The sequence below is a fragment of the Bufo bufo genome, chromosome 6 (genome assembly GCF_905171765.1).
Source record: "Bufo bufo chromosome 6, aBufBuf1.1, whole genome shotgun sequence".
In the NCBI taxonomy this organism is placed as follows: domain Eukaryota; kingdom Metazoa; phylum Chordata; class Amphibia; order Anura; family Bufonidae; genus Bufo; species Bufo bufo.
Window position 1 is genome coordinate 380,247,791 of NC_053394.1, and position 15,703 is coordinate 380,263,493.

Consider the following 15,703-nt stretch of genomic DNA (forward strand, 5'->3'; position numbering starts at 1 on the left):
CTGATGCAACCAATTACTTTCAGAAGTCACATAATTAGTGACATGATGTCACCTGTGTGCAATCTAAGTGTCACATGATCTGTCATTATATATACACACCAGAGGCTGCAACACCTAAGCAAGAGGCATCACTAACCAAACACTGTCATGAATACCAAGGAACTCTCCAAACAAGTAAGGGACAATGTTGTTGAAAAGTACAAGTCAGGGTTAGGTTTTAAAAAAAATATCCAAATCTTTGATGATCCCCAGGAGCACCATCAAATCTATCATAACCAAATGGAAAGAACATGGCACAACAGCAAACCTGCCAAGAGACGGCCACCCATCAAAACTCACGGACCGGGCGAGGAGGGCATTAATCAGAGAGGCAGCACAGAGACCTAAGGTAATCCTGGAGGAGCTGCAGAGTTCCACAGCAGAGACTGGAGTATCTGTACATAGGACGACATAAGCCGTACGCTCCATAGAGTTGGGTTTTATGGCAGAGTGGCCAGAAGAAAGCCATTACTTTCAGCTAAAAACAAAAAGGCATGTTGTGAGTTTGTGAAAGGGCATGTGAAAGACTCCCAAAATGTATGGAGGAAGGTGCTCTGGTCTGATGAGACCAAAGAAAACGCTATGTCTGGAGCAAACCCAACACATCACTTCACCCAAAGAACACCATCCCCACAGTGAGACCTGGTGGTGGCAGCATCATGCTGGGGGGACTGGGAAACTGGTCAGAGTGGAGGGAAAGATAAATACAGGGATATTCTTGAGCAGAACCTGTCCCACTCTGTGCGTGGTCGGAGGCTAGGACGGAGGTTCACCTTCCAGCAGGACAAGGACCCCAAACACACGGCTAAAGCAACACTTGAGTGGTTTAAGGGGAAACATGTAAATGTATTGGAATGGCCTAGTCACAGTCCAGATCTCAATCCAACAGAAAATCTGTGGTCAGACTTAAAGGGGTTATCCAAGTTATATTTATTGATGACCTATCCTCAGGATAGGTCATCAATATCAGATCGGCGGGGGTCCGACACCCGGCACCCCCTCCGATCAGCTGTTTGAAGAGAAGGCATGTGCGGTGTCAGCGCTGCCTCCTCTTCACTGTTTACCTTCTAGCCGTTGCATCTGCAGTGGTGAGCAGGTGTAATTACATTACACCCAAGCCGTCCCATTCATTTCAATAGGAAGGCTTGGGTGTAATTACACCTGCTCACTACTGCAGATGCAACGGCTAGAAGTTAAACAGTGAAGAGGAGGCAGCGCTGACACCGCACATGCCTTCTCTTCAAACAGCTGATCGGAGGGGGTGCCGGGTGTCGGACTCCCGCCGATCTGATATTGATAACCTATCCTGAGGATAGGTCATCAATAAATATAACTTGGATAACCCCTTTAAAGATTGCTGTTCACAAGTGCAAACATCCAACGTGAAGGAGCTGGAGCAGTTTTGCAAGGAGGAATGGGCAAAAATCCCAGTGGTAAGATGTGGCAACTGCTCATAGAGACTTATCCAAAGAGACTTGGAGCTGTGATTGACGCACAAGGTGGCTCTACAAAGTACTGACTTTAGGGGGTGAATAGTTCTGCACATTGACCTTTTCTGTTATTTTGTCCTATTTGTTGTTTGCTTCACAATAAAAAAAATATAACCTCTTCAAAGCTGTGGGCATGTTCTGTAAATTACATGATGCAAATCCTCAAACAGAAAGGAAAAAAAGGACACCAGCAGCTCAACCTCTCACCTTAAATGGATGAGGTGCTCACCTACACAGGCCCACCCTTAGGCCCAAAAAAGTGCACAGTATGTGTGTGTGTGTGTGTGTGTGTGTGTGTATATATATATATATATTATAGGGGCATACTGCAAATGGGAAGACTAAATCCACAGAGTGGATGTAATTTATTAAAACATACACGTTTAAAATACTAATACATATAAAATGTCAAGCATAGCAACATAATATACACCATAACCCACAAGGATAGAAGCAATCCTATATTGGCTGTGTCAGCCCTCTTTAATCGAATATACACATGCTCCTAGGATCGTCCAGCTTAGGCGAATGTAAATTAACTAATGCGTTCAACCTGCTAGTGTGGTATAAGCAGGTGACTATACCAGTGTAGAGGACTATATCCTCATAGTATTCCAAATCAAAGCAAAGTCCAGTACGTACTCTGTTAGAAACATTAGGCAGTCACTGATAACTTCAAGACAACCACAGCAGCTGTGCCTACAGGTATATAAACAGCAGGTATACTCCTGAATAGGAGCTGGGTCTTACCCTTCTTCACTGCATTGTAACAGCGCTGGTTCCAGGCGGCCGCACACCAGCGGCGTCCCACGTGACCTGGTTGCTCTGGAGATCGAGTAAATCCTGAAGTGACGTCACTGATAAGCGACGATTTTCCCGGGTTCGAATGTCTCCAGATTATTTGGTTTTCTCGATTTTTCTCCAGTTCTTTCGTTTTTTTTTTTTTCTTTCTTTCTTTAGATGGTGATATTGTCTCTCCTTGGTTGATGAGACATACGCTCACTCTTTCCGCCAGACGCTTTTCGAGGTGCTATACCTCCTCCTCAGTGGCCAACTGAGTGAGCGCTTCTACATTCTTTTAAAGGGGGTGGTGTTCCCATAATGCTCCACTTTACTAAGCAATGTTAAAACTCCGAAATGGAGTTAAAATGCCTAAATTGGTGTATATGTTCTCTACCTTTTAAGACGAAGTAGGTACCCATGTCTTTCACATATAATACCGGATAAAATCTTTACATAATAAAATTATAAATATATATTAGGAATCGGTGAAGACAGCGCCAATCAGGCAACAACCTTATACTCCAGGTCATACCGTGTAGGAAACACATGCGATACCACCATTCATATATTCCAACACAAAACATCTTATAGGATAAAGGGAGGTTTATCGCATAGTCATCTCATAAAATACCCTCGATTTATAACAATCATACACCCTCGTTCCTCAGAGACTCATACAGATGGATTGTTCTCGATAGCTAGAATATCGAGAAAATCTCGAAAGATAATCGACGGAATAAATCGAGAAATTATATCGAAGGAATGAATCGAGGAATGTATACGATGAAGGAGCTGTCTGGTGGGGAGGGGAGATCGGAATATCGACATTTAAACGTGTATGTTTTAATAAATTATATATATATACATATACTGTGCAAATCCTCAAACAATCTATGTTAATTCCAGGTTGTGAGGCATCAAAATACGACAAAAGTCAGGGGGGGAGGGATACTTTTGCCAGGCACTGTAATACTCACTACTTATTTATGTGGATCATGCGCGTACACTCAGGAAGGAAACCCTGTCCCTGGCGACGAGAGGACATGCAGAAAGCAAGGAGGCAAATGGGACAGGAAGTGGTGGTCTCGTGCTCACTACGCCAGCACAGGGGAGGAAGAGCCAAGCAGAGTGCAGCGCATGCGCACATGCGGAGGAGTATTGATGCTCCATATTGGAGAAGGGCAGAATGACCCGGGGAAACAGGGAGAGATTCTGGAATTCCTTGGATTTCTTCATTCAATCCCTCCGATGTCAGAGTCCGCATCCTGACCCTCCAGAAGTCTTCTCCACCGATCAGCCGTGCAGACCCATCTCTAAACCATGTTGGTATCAAACCGCCATCTTTATTATGTGTGATGGTGAAATGACGGACAAACCGCGGTTAGATTTCCCTGCATTAACCCATTCAGAAAAAATTTGAAAAATTCACAGTTTTCAAAATGTTAATTTCTCTGCTTTTCCGGCAGATAGTGATACCTCGTAAACTAGTTATTACTTTACATCCCCCATATGTCTACTTTATGTTCCTCATTCTGTAAATGTCATTATTTTTTTTTTTTAGAACAAGCTTAGAAGTTTAGAAACAATTCTTAACATTTTTATGCAAATTTCCCAAACTGCTTTTTAAAGGGGTTCTCCGGGCTTTTAATATTGATGACCTATCCTTAAGATAGGTCATCAGTATCGGATTGGCAGGGTTTCGACATCCAGCACCCCCACAGGTCAGCTGTATGAGGAGAAGGCGCGCGCCGTCTCCTGTCCTGCTCGCCGCTGTCATGTTTATGGCAAGCGGGAAGAGAGACGGGAGACGGCAGGCGCGCACATCGTGTACCTTCTCTTCATACAGCTGATCGAGTGGGGGAGCCAGTTGTCGGACGTTCACCCCCCCCCCTCTTGATCTGATATTGATGACCTCCGCTCACCTATGATCTCAATGCACTGCTGGATCCTATAGTTCTCTCGTGTGCCGACACACTTACTTGCGCGTGTGTAGTAGGGATATGGGAACGCCAACTTCTGCTGTTTCAATGTCCGGAATGGTATGAAGGATAAGTTTATTCCTCTCAATAGGTTGGTGCCGCAATTACACTCGATGGATTAATACCGCAGTTACACCAGACACATTTCGAAACTGTACGTTTTGTTCCTCGGTGGTTGCAATAGTATAAAAATGAGGGACCAATCGCTCCTTATCCGGAGCTGTGCTGATATCAGAACCTGGGCCGGACCGTGTCAGACTGTTTTTGTAGTATTCTAGTCATTCACAATGCACACCCTGCGGTTTTTTCAGTTGTTCTATATACTAACAAATGAAACATTCAATTGATGTAGATTATAAAATCCAATATATAGAAAATACTAATCATCCAAGTTGATCAACAAGTCCTAAAACTGGGAATAAAAAAAAGATCTAGAATAAAATAGACAAATGTAGTGTAAAAGGGTTAATGTGATCTTCATTCCGGGGTGTTAGTTCACTCTGCAGGTCTGTCTTCATTTTATTCTATATTTTTTATTCCCAGTTTTATGATTTGTTGATCAACTTATGTTTTGTATTTTATATATATTGGATTTTATGACATATCATGAAACTGCCTTGACCTCACACATGTATCGATCCATATAAAAAGAGAGAACACAACATCTACACTTTATTATCTCCTACGATGTCTCCAGTTATTATATTTTACATGAGATTTTGTAGGATTTTCCATCGTCTCATCTTCTTTCCATTCAGGTCCCTAAAATATAGGATCCGCTCAGTGGATATCTTCTATATAAGATCCTTCTCCTGATTGACCCGACAAGGATGGACAGGGACAAGATGGCGGAGAGTATAATAAATCTCACCCTGGAGATCCTCTTCCGGCTTACTGGAGAGGTGAGAGATTCTGATGATGTCACATTACATCATCTTCTCTATGTTACAAACAGATGGACATGACTGGAGAGGTTAGGGACTCTGGAGATGTATGGCGTAATATTTATTACTGTGTCTCTCCGTAACCAGGACTACACAGTAGTGAAGAAGACCTCTAGTGAGCGCTGTCAGACCCCTGTGTCTGAAGGATGGGGAAGAACCCTGAGCCCAATCATGTGGCCTCCACCTCACCCCCTGATACATGAAGAGAAGATCCTAGAACTCACCAACAAGATGATTGAGCTGCTGACTGGAGAGGTGACACTGCTGGGAATGCTGGGACATTATACAGGAACGCTGTGAAGGGATCTGGGTGATGACTGTATCATTGTGTTGTCAGGTTCCTATAAGGTGTCAGGATGTCACCATCTATTTCTCCATGGAGGAGTGGGAGTATTTAGAAGGGCACAAAGATCTGTACAAGGACGTCATGATGGAGGATCACCGGCCTCTCACATCACCAGGTAATAGACATGACTAAATACACACGTCCTCTCATTATATGTATGTAAGGAATGGATTCAGTCACTGGATGTGTTTCCTACAGTTAAGGAAGAGAGAACAACACCGGAGAGATGTCCCAGTGCTCTTCTTCCACAGGATAATTCAGAAGAACATCACTATGTCCCACAGGATGATCAGGTAGATGGATATAAGGGCATCATGATGGAAGATCACCGGCCCCTCACATCACCAGGTAATAGACATGACTAATACACATGTCTTCTCATTATCTGTATGTAAGGAATGAATTCAGTCACTGGATGTGTTTCCTACAGATAAGGAAGAGACAACAACACCAGAGAGATGTCCCAGTGCTCTACTTCTACAGGATGGGTCAGAAGAACATTACAATGTCACACAGGATGATCAGGTAGATGGAGATAAGGTCCCATGAAATGTCCACTATGATCTGTAGAAGGCTGTGAAGATCTTGTCTTCAGTCTTGTTTTATCCATCAGTATTATATAATTTATCCTTGTATATTGAGTAAGATGGAGATGGCAGGATTACAGCTGACCATAGACATTACATGTTGTCTGGATCTTCTCACTATTTTCTGCCTGTATAGACTTTTATGATGGCCTCCTCTGTCAACTGCTGCAGATCTTTTGTGGTTGCACAAGAGTGGAACAACAGTTTTCTGAGAGGTCTTAGGCCGTGACCATGCAATACTACAAATGGTCAACTAAAGTTGTGCTTGGATTGTCAGCTTCAACATGAACATCAGGAGATAAATGCATCATTATCTTTAAAGGCTTTGTATTCTAGGGTGCAGTCTCCTGGTGTCTCCTTAATGTCAGAATGGCAGTACCAAGATCATACCACGGATTCTACTCTAGCACAAGTAGATGCAAGTCCTCCTTCTTACTTGCATATAGTATAATATAATATTCAGGGGTGTAGCTAAAGGTTTATGTGCCCTGGTGCAAGAGTTCAGCTTGGGCCCCCTTCCCTCAGTGCTTTGTAGCCAGGGACAGGGAAGCACATAGCCTTCGTGCTGCCGGAGACAAAAATTGAAACTGCATCCCCTGCCCCAAGCCAAATTCTTGACCTTACTCCTTCCCTCCAGCCAGAGATGTAACTTGACCTGCATGAACTTTGTATAGTACCGGTGTCTTCTTATGTGGCACAAGGGTATTTGGGCCCCCTCAGGCTCCTAGGCCCAGTAGTATTTGGTCAAACATATAAGTGACTTGGGGTACTTTCACACTTGCGTTGTGAGGATCCGACATGGCAGTTCCGCCGCCGGAACTGCGCGCCGAATCCGGAAATCCGTCTCACAAATGCATTGCAATACTGGATCCATCTCTCCGGTTGTCATCCGGAAAAACGGATCCAGTATATATATTTTTTTCACATTTTTAAAGGTCTGCGCAGACCACAAAACCGGATCCGTTTTTTCCGGAACACTTGATGACGGATCCAGCATTAATGCATTTCAATGGAAAATAATGCCGGTAAGTGTTCTGGAATTTTGGCCAGAGAAAATACTGCAGCATGCTGCGGTATTTTCTCCGTCTAAAAACCATACAGTGACTGAACTGAAGACATCCTGATTCATATTGAACGGATTTCTCTCCATTCAGAATGCATTAGAATAAAACTGAAGCGTTTTTTTTGGTATTGAGCCCCAAGGACGGAACTCAATACCAGAAAACTTTAACGGCGTAGGTTAAAGAAATTGAGCTTAATAAAAGAGTGCTGTATTTTTGCAGCACAAAATGGCGCCTGCGATATATATTACAAATAGTACAGGCGCCATTTTGACCACATATAGCAGTCTAATTTTTAAGTTGAGAATGTTTATATATTTAGTTCTTTATTTGGCATTAATGGCCGCCAAGCTAAACCCAGAGGGGTCCAGAGAGGGGTTCACCCAGCTTTCCCTCTCCCTGCCACTGTCCCCTCCTCTTTCTTCGCAAATGTCCCTGCCTTTGTCCCTTTTTCAGCCTCAGATCTGCCCCCACCTCCATCAGCCTCAAATCACCGTCCTATTAGACCCCCCAGCCTACATCAGCCTCAGATCAGACCCTCCCCAGCCTTAGATCAGACCCCCCATCAGACCGTCCCTAGCCTCAGATCAGACCCCCAATAGGCCCCCCAGCCTCAGATCAGACCTCAGATGAGACATTTTAAATAAATAAATAAATTTGCCTCTCCAGCTCTGGACGGCGCAGCCACTTGGCAGATTCTCTTGCCCTCCCTGGTCTACTTCCCACCACGATGTACTGTGACCTGACAGCACACAACGTCAGTTCATAATGCGCATCTACATGCAGTACGTTCTGACACTGTACGTGTCAGGACACAGCGTGGGGCCGGAAGAAGATGAGGGAAGGTGAGTACAGCTAGCAATGCGCTGTTCTCACCTTCCTGTGCCTCACCTTCACAATATGTTCTGGCAGGGGGCCATGGACCACATTAAATGGTCCCGCGGGCTGCATACGTCCCGTGGGCCAGAGGTTCCCCACCCCTGCCTTACAGCTACGCCCCTGATAATATTGAAAGTTGATTACTAGAAAAGCTATATAGGATTATTTTCATCAGCACATATAATTCTAACTCGCCAACAATTTTGTAGCTGCTCAGATGCATTTATACATTCTGAACCTTTGATTATGGATACCTGGTCATGTGATCTCTAGTCTGACCTCCAGTCTGAGGCTTGCTGTCTCTCTCCTGTGTGGCTGACATCCTGTGAACTACAAGATTACAGCATCATTTATCAGATCCCTCTGGAGAGCTCCCTCCCCACCAGATACTCCTCCTTGTATTCTGTATGTCCCTACACATATCATGGTGCTGAAGATATCATCTCTACATTATCCATTACACTAGAGTCTAAACCTTTGCTCTTCTAGTGTAATGGATAATGTAGAGATGAGATCTTCAGCAGCATGATATGTTTAGGGACATACAGAAAGCAAGAAGAGTAACTGTGAAAGACGAGACACAGGGGATATGATAGAAACTTTTAAATACATAAAGGGAATCAACAAGGTAAAAGAGGAGAGAATATTTAAAGGAAGAAAAACTGCTACAAGAGGACATAGTTTTAAATTAGAGGGGCAAAGGTTTAAAAGTAATATCGTAATATCAGGAAGTATTACTTTACTGAGAGAGTAGTGGATGCATGGAATAGCCTTCCTGCAGAAGTGGCAGCTGCAAATATAGTGGAGGAGTTTAAGCGTGCATGGGATAGGCATACGGCCATCCTTCATATAAGATAGGGCCAGGGGCTATTCATAGTATTCAGTATATTGGGCAGACTCGATGGGCCGAATGGTTCTTATCTGCCGACACATTCTATGTTTCTATGGGGAGGGATCTTTGTTTTTGTATGGCAGACCAATATTGCAAAATTCTTATTAAATCCAATTAGTTTAGAATCAATTTGCTCATCTTTACTCTGAAGGTATTAATTTCAGGGACTCATTGTATAAACTTTAGACAACAAGTCCCTGAAATTAATATGTAATTGGTCTGCCATACAAAAACAAAGCTTTATGCGATTAGTTTCAGATGAATCACTTGAAAACCGTGCCCAGTGCGTTTAATGTCAGTATTAGCAGGGAAAACCATGAAGAAGGTAGAGGACTGTGGATAACATGACACTGGGAGGACGTGGTGAGGGGGCAGAGTCTGACAAAGAACGATTATAGACACAAGTCACTAACGTAGTGTGATAGGAACACTAAAGAGAGGGAATTCCTCTAGGGAAAGTATTAAGGGAGTGAGGGGATGCTCAAACTGTGCGTAAAGTGGCTGTCCCACCTCACTTGTTCAGCTTGTCTGGCAGCCTGCTCTGCGCTTTATTTTCTGATTTCCTGCCTCCAAGGCTGGGCCCCCACCCTGGCTTTTCGTGACATCACATCTGCTCCTCAGCCATGTATGCTCACTTCCTATGCTTGTCTGATTAGGAGGGTGGGGGGGGGGGGGGGGGGGCTGGCTATCATTCAGACAGCCTGAGCCCACCCAGCCTTAGAGTCAGTAAACCAGGTTTATTTGGTCTCCTTGATAAGAAAGTGTGGTGGCTCAGTTGGTAGAGTGCATGGGTTTATCTATTGGATTCTACACTGCAGCCAGGCTTTTTTCAAGTTTCTGCCCATTTGGATTATTTTTCCAGCTCCCCACTACATTGTGTGCAATTTTAAATGGTGGTATTGGAAAGCGCAACTGTCACCGCCAGCTCTCTGAGAAGCTCTGGCAGACATTCTTCTGTACCTCTTTGATGATCTTTGTTTTGGTTTCACTTTGTCATCTCCTTTCCTTCTCCCAGCTGTCACCTATTCACACTAATTGCCTCCCTTTATATTCCCTCCCATACTGCCTCACTTTGCGGTTTATACTACTTCCTGGATTGAAGTGTTCACTGCTGGAAGACTCCTGTTTCTGTTTGTTCAGATAAGTCCTTTCTTGTATTATGTTTCCTTGCTGGCTTGATTCTAGGTGACCCTGACTCCGTCCGTATTAAGTGCAGGGAGCCGGTGGTCGTGTCCCCTCACTATTATAGGGTTTTCAGGTGTCATACAGTCTAGGTATGAGGGCATGCAATTGTCTACCTCTGAGACCCTTGTATGTGCTTAGCAGTCAGGGTGAGCTCTTAGGGTTATATAGGGGTCACCTTTTATGCTCCTTAGTTTGGGTTCAAGCCAGTCGGATGTTTATCCATAACTTCCAGCTATCTGCATAATCATCCGTGACATTATAAACCACCAATACCGTTTTAAGCATGGATCCGGTTTCAGCCTTGATTGACCGCATGCAGGGTCTTTCACTGGAGGTAGCGGATCTCCGTAAAACTGTGTCTCAGTTTCAGGTGACCGGTTCTGCTTGCGTTCATGGAGTTTGTTATGAGCCTAAGATCTCGCTTCCGGTTACGTTCTCCGGGGGTAGTGAGAATTTTGTTTGTTTTAGAGAGGCTTGCAAACTCCATTTTCGCCTACTTCCCCATTCCTCTGGTGTTGAGGAGCAGAGGGTGGGGATCATCATCTCGCTGCTCAGGGATAACGCTCAGTCTTGGGCCTTTTCTCTGCCGGTGGGGGCACGGCCCCTTCGATCGGTGGATGAATTTTTTGTAGCCCTGGGGCAGATATATGATGATCCGGATCGTATTGCTCTGGCTAATTCTAAACTGCGTCTTTTATGCCAGGGTAAACACTCCGCAGAGATATATTGTTCAGAATTTCGGAGATGGGCAGCTGATACTGGTTGTAATGATGCTGCACTCCGAAGTCAATTTTGCCATAGTCTTTCGGAGGGATTGAAAGATGCATTTGCCTTTCATGAGAGGCTTGCCTCCTTGGAGTCTGCCGTGTCTCTAGCTGTTCGTATTGACAGGCGTCTTAGAGAGAGAGGAGAGATCACTCCTTCCTGTCATATTCAGTCCAAGGACAGTGGGGCGCTCTCATTCAGTGCGCAGGGGCCTCAGTCTCTCTCAATTCCCTCTGAGCAGGAGGCCATGCAGCTGGGTTTGCTTGCCTCTGATAGTAGAAGATTCAGCTCTCAGAGGAGGGTTTGTTTCTGTTGTGGGGGTATAAATCATTTGGCAAAGGTTTGCCCCTCTAGGAGATTCAGAGAGTTTTCTGAGCTGCCCCCTCACCGGGAGTACGATTGCCCTATTAATCTCATCCCAGGTGCCAAGCTGCCAAAATCACATTTATACAATCTCTCCCAACCTGAAAGAGTCGCTATGCGTTCTTATATCTCTGAGAGCCTGAGAAAGGGACACATTCGAACCTCGAAGTCACCTGTTGCCGCTGGTTTCTTTTTTGTTAAGAAAAAAGATGGTTCTTTAAGACCTTGTCTGGATTTCAGGGAGCTGAACTGTATCACAATTCGTGACCCATATCCGCTTCCTCTGATAACCAGATTGTTGGGGCTAAGGTTTTTTTCTAAGTTGGATTTAAGAGGGGCATACAATCTAGTCAGGGTCAGGGAAGGGGACGAATGGAAGACGGCCTTCAATACCCCTGAGGGCCATTTCGAGAATTTGGTTATGCCCTTTGGTTTGATGAATGCTCCGGCTGTCTTCCAACATTTTGTGAACAGCATTTTTTTTTCATTTAATGGGGAAATTTGTACTGGTGTATCTAGATGACATTTTGATTTTTTCTCCTGATTTCAAAACTCATAGGGACCACCTACGTCAGGTCTTGCTCATTCTGCGGGAGAATAAATTGTACACTAAACTGGAAAAATGAGTGTTTGCGGTTCCGGAGATTCAATTTCTGGGTTTTCTTCTCTCCGCTTCTGGTTTTCGCATGGACCCTGAGAAGGTCCGTGCTGTGCTTGATTGGGACCTTCCTGATAATCAGAAGGCGCTGATGCGGTTTTTGGGTTTTGCCAATTATTACAGAAAGTTCATTTTTAATTATTCCTCTTAGCTTTTGAGGAATGGCGCCATTGGCTAGAGGGAGCCAGACACCCTATTACCGTGTTTACCGACCATAAGAATCTGGCCTACTTGGAATCAGCCAAGCGTCTGAACCCGAGACAGGCCAGATGGTCTTTATTCTTTTCTAGGTTCAATTTTGTTGTCACGTTCCGCCCCGTGCTTAAAAATGTGAAGGCTGATGCCCTGTCACGTTGTTTTCCGGGAGGGGGGAACTTTGAAGACCCGGGTCCCATTTTGGCTGAAGGGGTAGTCGTCTCTGCTCTTTATCCGGATTTGGAGGCAGAGGTTCAGGCAGCCCAGGCAGAGGCTCCTGATCTTTGTTCTCTTGGGAGGTTGTTTGTGCCTCTCGCTTTATGACACAAGGTTTTTAAGGATCATCACGATACTGTCCTTGCTGGGCACCCGGGGAGTAAAGCCACAGTAGATCTCATTGCTCGGAGATTCTGGTGGCCGGCTCTTCGTAAGACGGTTGAGGGTTTTGTGGCAGCCTGCGAGACCTGCGCTCGCGCCAAGGTCCCTCATTCACGGCCATCGGGTTCTCTCCTCCCGTTACCCATTCCTTCCCGTCCTTGGACGCATCTGTCCATGGACTTCATTACAGACCTGCCTCGTTCCTCGGGGAAGACTGTGATTCTGGTAGTAGTGGACTGTTTTAGTAAAATGGCGCATTTTATTCCCTTTCCTGGGTTACCCAAGGCTAAGATACTGGCGCAAGCCTTTATTGATCACATTGTCAAATTGCATGGCATTCTTTCAGACATCATTTCTGATAGGGGCACGCAATTTGTTTCCAGATTCTGGAAGGCCTTCTCTTCTCGCTTGGGGGTTCGGTTGTTGTTCTCTTCTGCTTTTCACCCGCAGTCGAATGGTCAGTCCGAACGTGTCAATCAGAATCTGGAGACATATCTGCGCTGTTTTGTGGCAGAGAATCAGGAAGATTGGTGTTCTTTTTTGTTCCTTGCTGAGTTTGCTTTAACCTCTTCAGGACACAGGGCGTACATGTACGCCCTGTGTATTTCTGATCACCGCCGCGCAGCGGGCAGTGATTGGAAGCCGGTGCCCCCTCAAATCATTGAGCAGGCACTTCGGCTAAATGCCCGTGACCCCCCCCATGTCGGCGATCGCCGCAAACCGCAGGTCATTTCAGACCTGCGGTTTGCGGCTTTTACCTATTGCGTTGGTGGCGTGTGGCGGTGCCATCGGGTCCCCATGCGGCTGTAGGGGGGACCCGATGGCATGGAAGGCAGCGCGGTGTCTAAGGAAGGCATCGCGCTGCCTTCCGGCGACGAGCCTGTGAGATCCAGCCCCCTGGATCTCACAGGCCCGGGAAGCTGTATGAGTAATACACACAGTATTACTCATACAGCCAATGTATTCCAATACAGAAGTATTGGAATGCATTGTAAAGGGATTAGACCCCCAAAAGTTGAAGTCCCGAAGTGGGACAAAAAATTAAGTGAAAAAAAAAGTTTAAAAAATAAAGTTTTCCCCCCAAAAAATTAAAAGTTTCAAGTAAAAATAAACAAAAACGTCATTTTCCCCAAATAAAGTAAAAAAAAATTGGTAAAAAATAGGGGGGGAAAAAAGTATACATATTAGGTATCGCCGCGTCCGAATCGACCGGCTCTATAAACACATGACCTAACCCCTCAGATGAACACCGTAAAAAATTTAAAATAAAAACTGTGCTAAATAAACCATTTTTTTGTCACCTTACATCACAAAAAGTACAACAGCAAGCGATCAAAAAGGCGTTTGCCCACCAAAATAGTACCAATCTAACCGTCACCTCATCCCGCAAAAAATGAGCCCCTACCTGAGACAGTCTCCCAAAAAATATAAAAAACTATGGCTCAGAATATGGAGACACTAAAACATCATTTTTTGGTTTAAAAAATGATATTATTGTGTTAAACTTACATTAAAAAAAGTATACATATTCGGTATCGCCGCGTCCGTATCGACCGCCTCGTTAAAAATATCACATGACCTAACCCCTCAGATGGACACCGTAAAAAATAAAAAATAAAAACTGTGCTAAATAAACTATTTTTTGTCACCTTACATCACAAAATGTGTAATAGCAAGCGATCAAAAAGTCACACGCACCCCAAAATAGTGCCAATAAAACAGTCATCTCATCCCGCAAAAATCATACCCTACCAAAGGTAATCGCCTCGAAAACTGAAAAAATTATGGCTCTCAGACTATGGAAACACTAAAACATGATTTTTTTTGCTTCAAAAATGAAATCATTGTGTAAAACTTACATAAATAAAAAGTATACATATTAGGTATCGCCGCGTCCGTGACAAATTGGTCTATAAAAATACCACATGACCTAACCTGTCAGATGAATGTTGTAAATAACAAAAAATAAAAACGGTGCCAAAACAGCTATTTCTTGTTATCTTGCCTCACAAAAAGTGTAATATAGAGCAACCAAAAATCATATGTACCCTAAACTAGTACCAACAAAACTTCCACCCTATCCCGAATTTTTCTAAAATGGGGTCACTTTTTGAAGTTTCTACTCTAGGGGTGCATCAGGGGGGCTTCAAATGGGACATGGTGTCAAAAAAAACTGTCCAGCAAAATCTGCCTTCCAAAAACCATATGGCATTCCTTTCCTTCTGCGCCCTGCCGTGTGCCGGTACAGTAGTTTACGACCACATATGGGGTGTTTCATAAATATTAAGTTTTGTTTGGCTGTTAACCCTTGCTTTGTAAAAGTAAAAAAAATATTAAAATGGAAAATCTGCCAAAAAAGTGAAATTTTGAAATTGTATCTCTATTTTCCCCCCTTGCCTATGACCGCACCCATGGATAGCATCCGCCCCTTTCCTCAGGACAGGAAACATGAAGCACGGCAAGTTCAAATCCAGCCAGCTTTCACTGCAGGCTGGTGTTTTGGCCTGCAGTAATCTCCATAGAGGAAAGCCTGTGGCAGAAAATGGAGCCCACACAGCGCGCAGAACCCACTGAAACCACCAACGAATCCTTGGTACCGGTGGGGGTAAGAGGGGTGAATGCCCTGCCTTTTTTCATTTATTACATTATCCTGATGGGAGTCTTTTTCATTCTGTGTTTCTAGACTTCCAAAGAGAGAAGAGGGTCAAGGTCCAAGGAGCGGGGTTGCGCTATTTGTAAAAGAAAGCTACCGTCCGGTTGGGGTAAACCTGCCTGCCAGACCTGCGTGGGCAAATTATTGGAGGATGAGGCCCCTTCTCTCTTATTAAGCCTAAAACAGATTATCAAGGATGAGGTTAAAGAATCTGTGAAGGAGTCCTTGAGTAATCTGCTTGAAGATCGCCCTAGCACTTCTGCTGCTGTCTCTATTCCCGCTTCAAGTGATCAGGAGTTGTTATCGGGGTTAGAGGAGGAGGGAGATCTACCGTCCTCAGATCACTCCCAGGATGAGCAATTGGCAGGGAGACCTTTGTTCCTTCCAGAGAACATTAATTCCCTAGTCGGGATCGTCAGGGCAACTATGGGACTCTATGATCAGTCAGAACCCCAGTCTATGAGGGATTCTATGTTTGAGGGCCTAGGTCCTAGGAGGTTGAAGTG

General features: G+C 44.5%; 1 long non-coding RNA gene and 1 pseudogene across 1 annotated transcript; both read left to right on the forward strand.

The window, feature by feature from the left end:
- The window catches only part of LOC121005741, a 414,302-nt pseudogene that overhangs the window by 196,463 nt on the left and 202,136 nt on the right, over window positions 1-15,703 (forward strand).
- On the forward strand, window positions 5,668-6,091 carry LOC121003598. The gene is made up of 3 exons (XR_005779540.1): window positions 5,668-5,696; window positions 5,780-5,929; window positions 6,012-6,091. It is a non-coding gene; the product is annotated as an uncharacterized LOC121003598 (long non-coding RNA).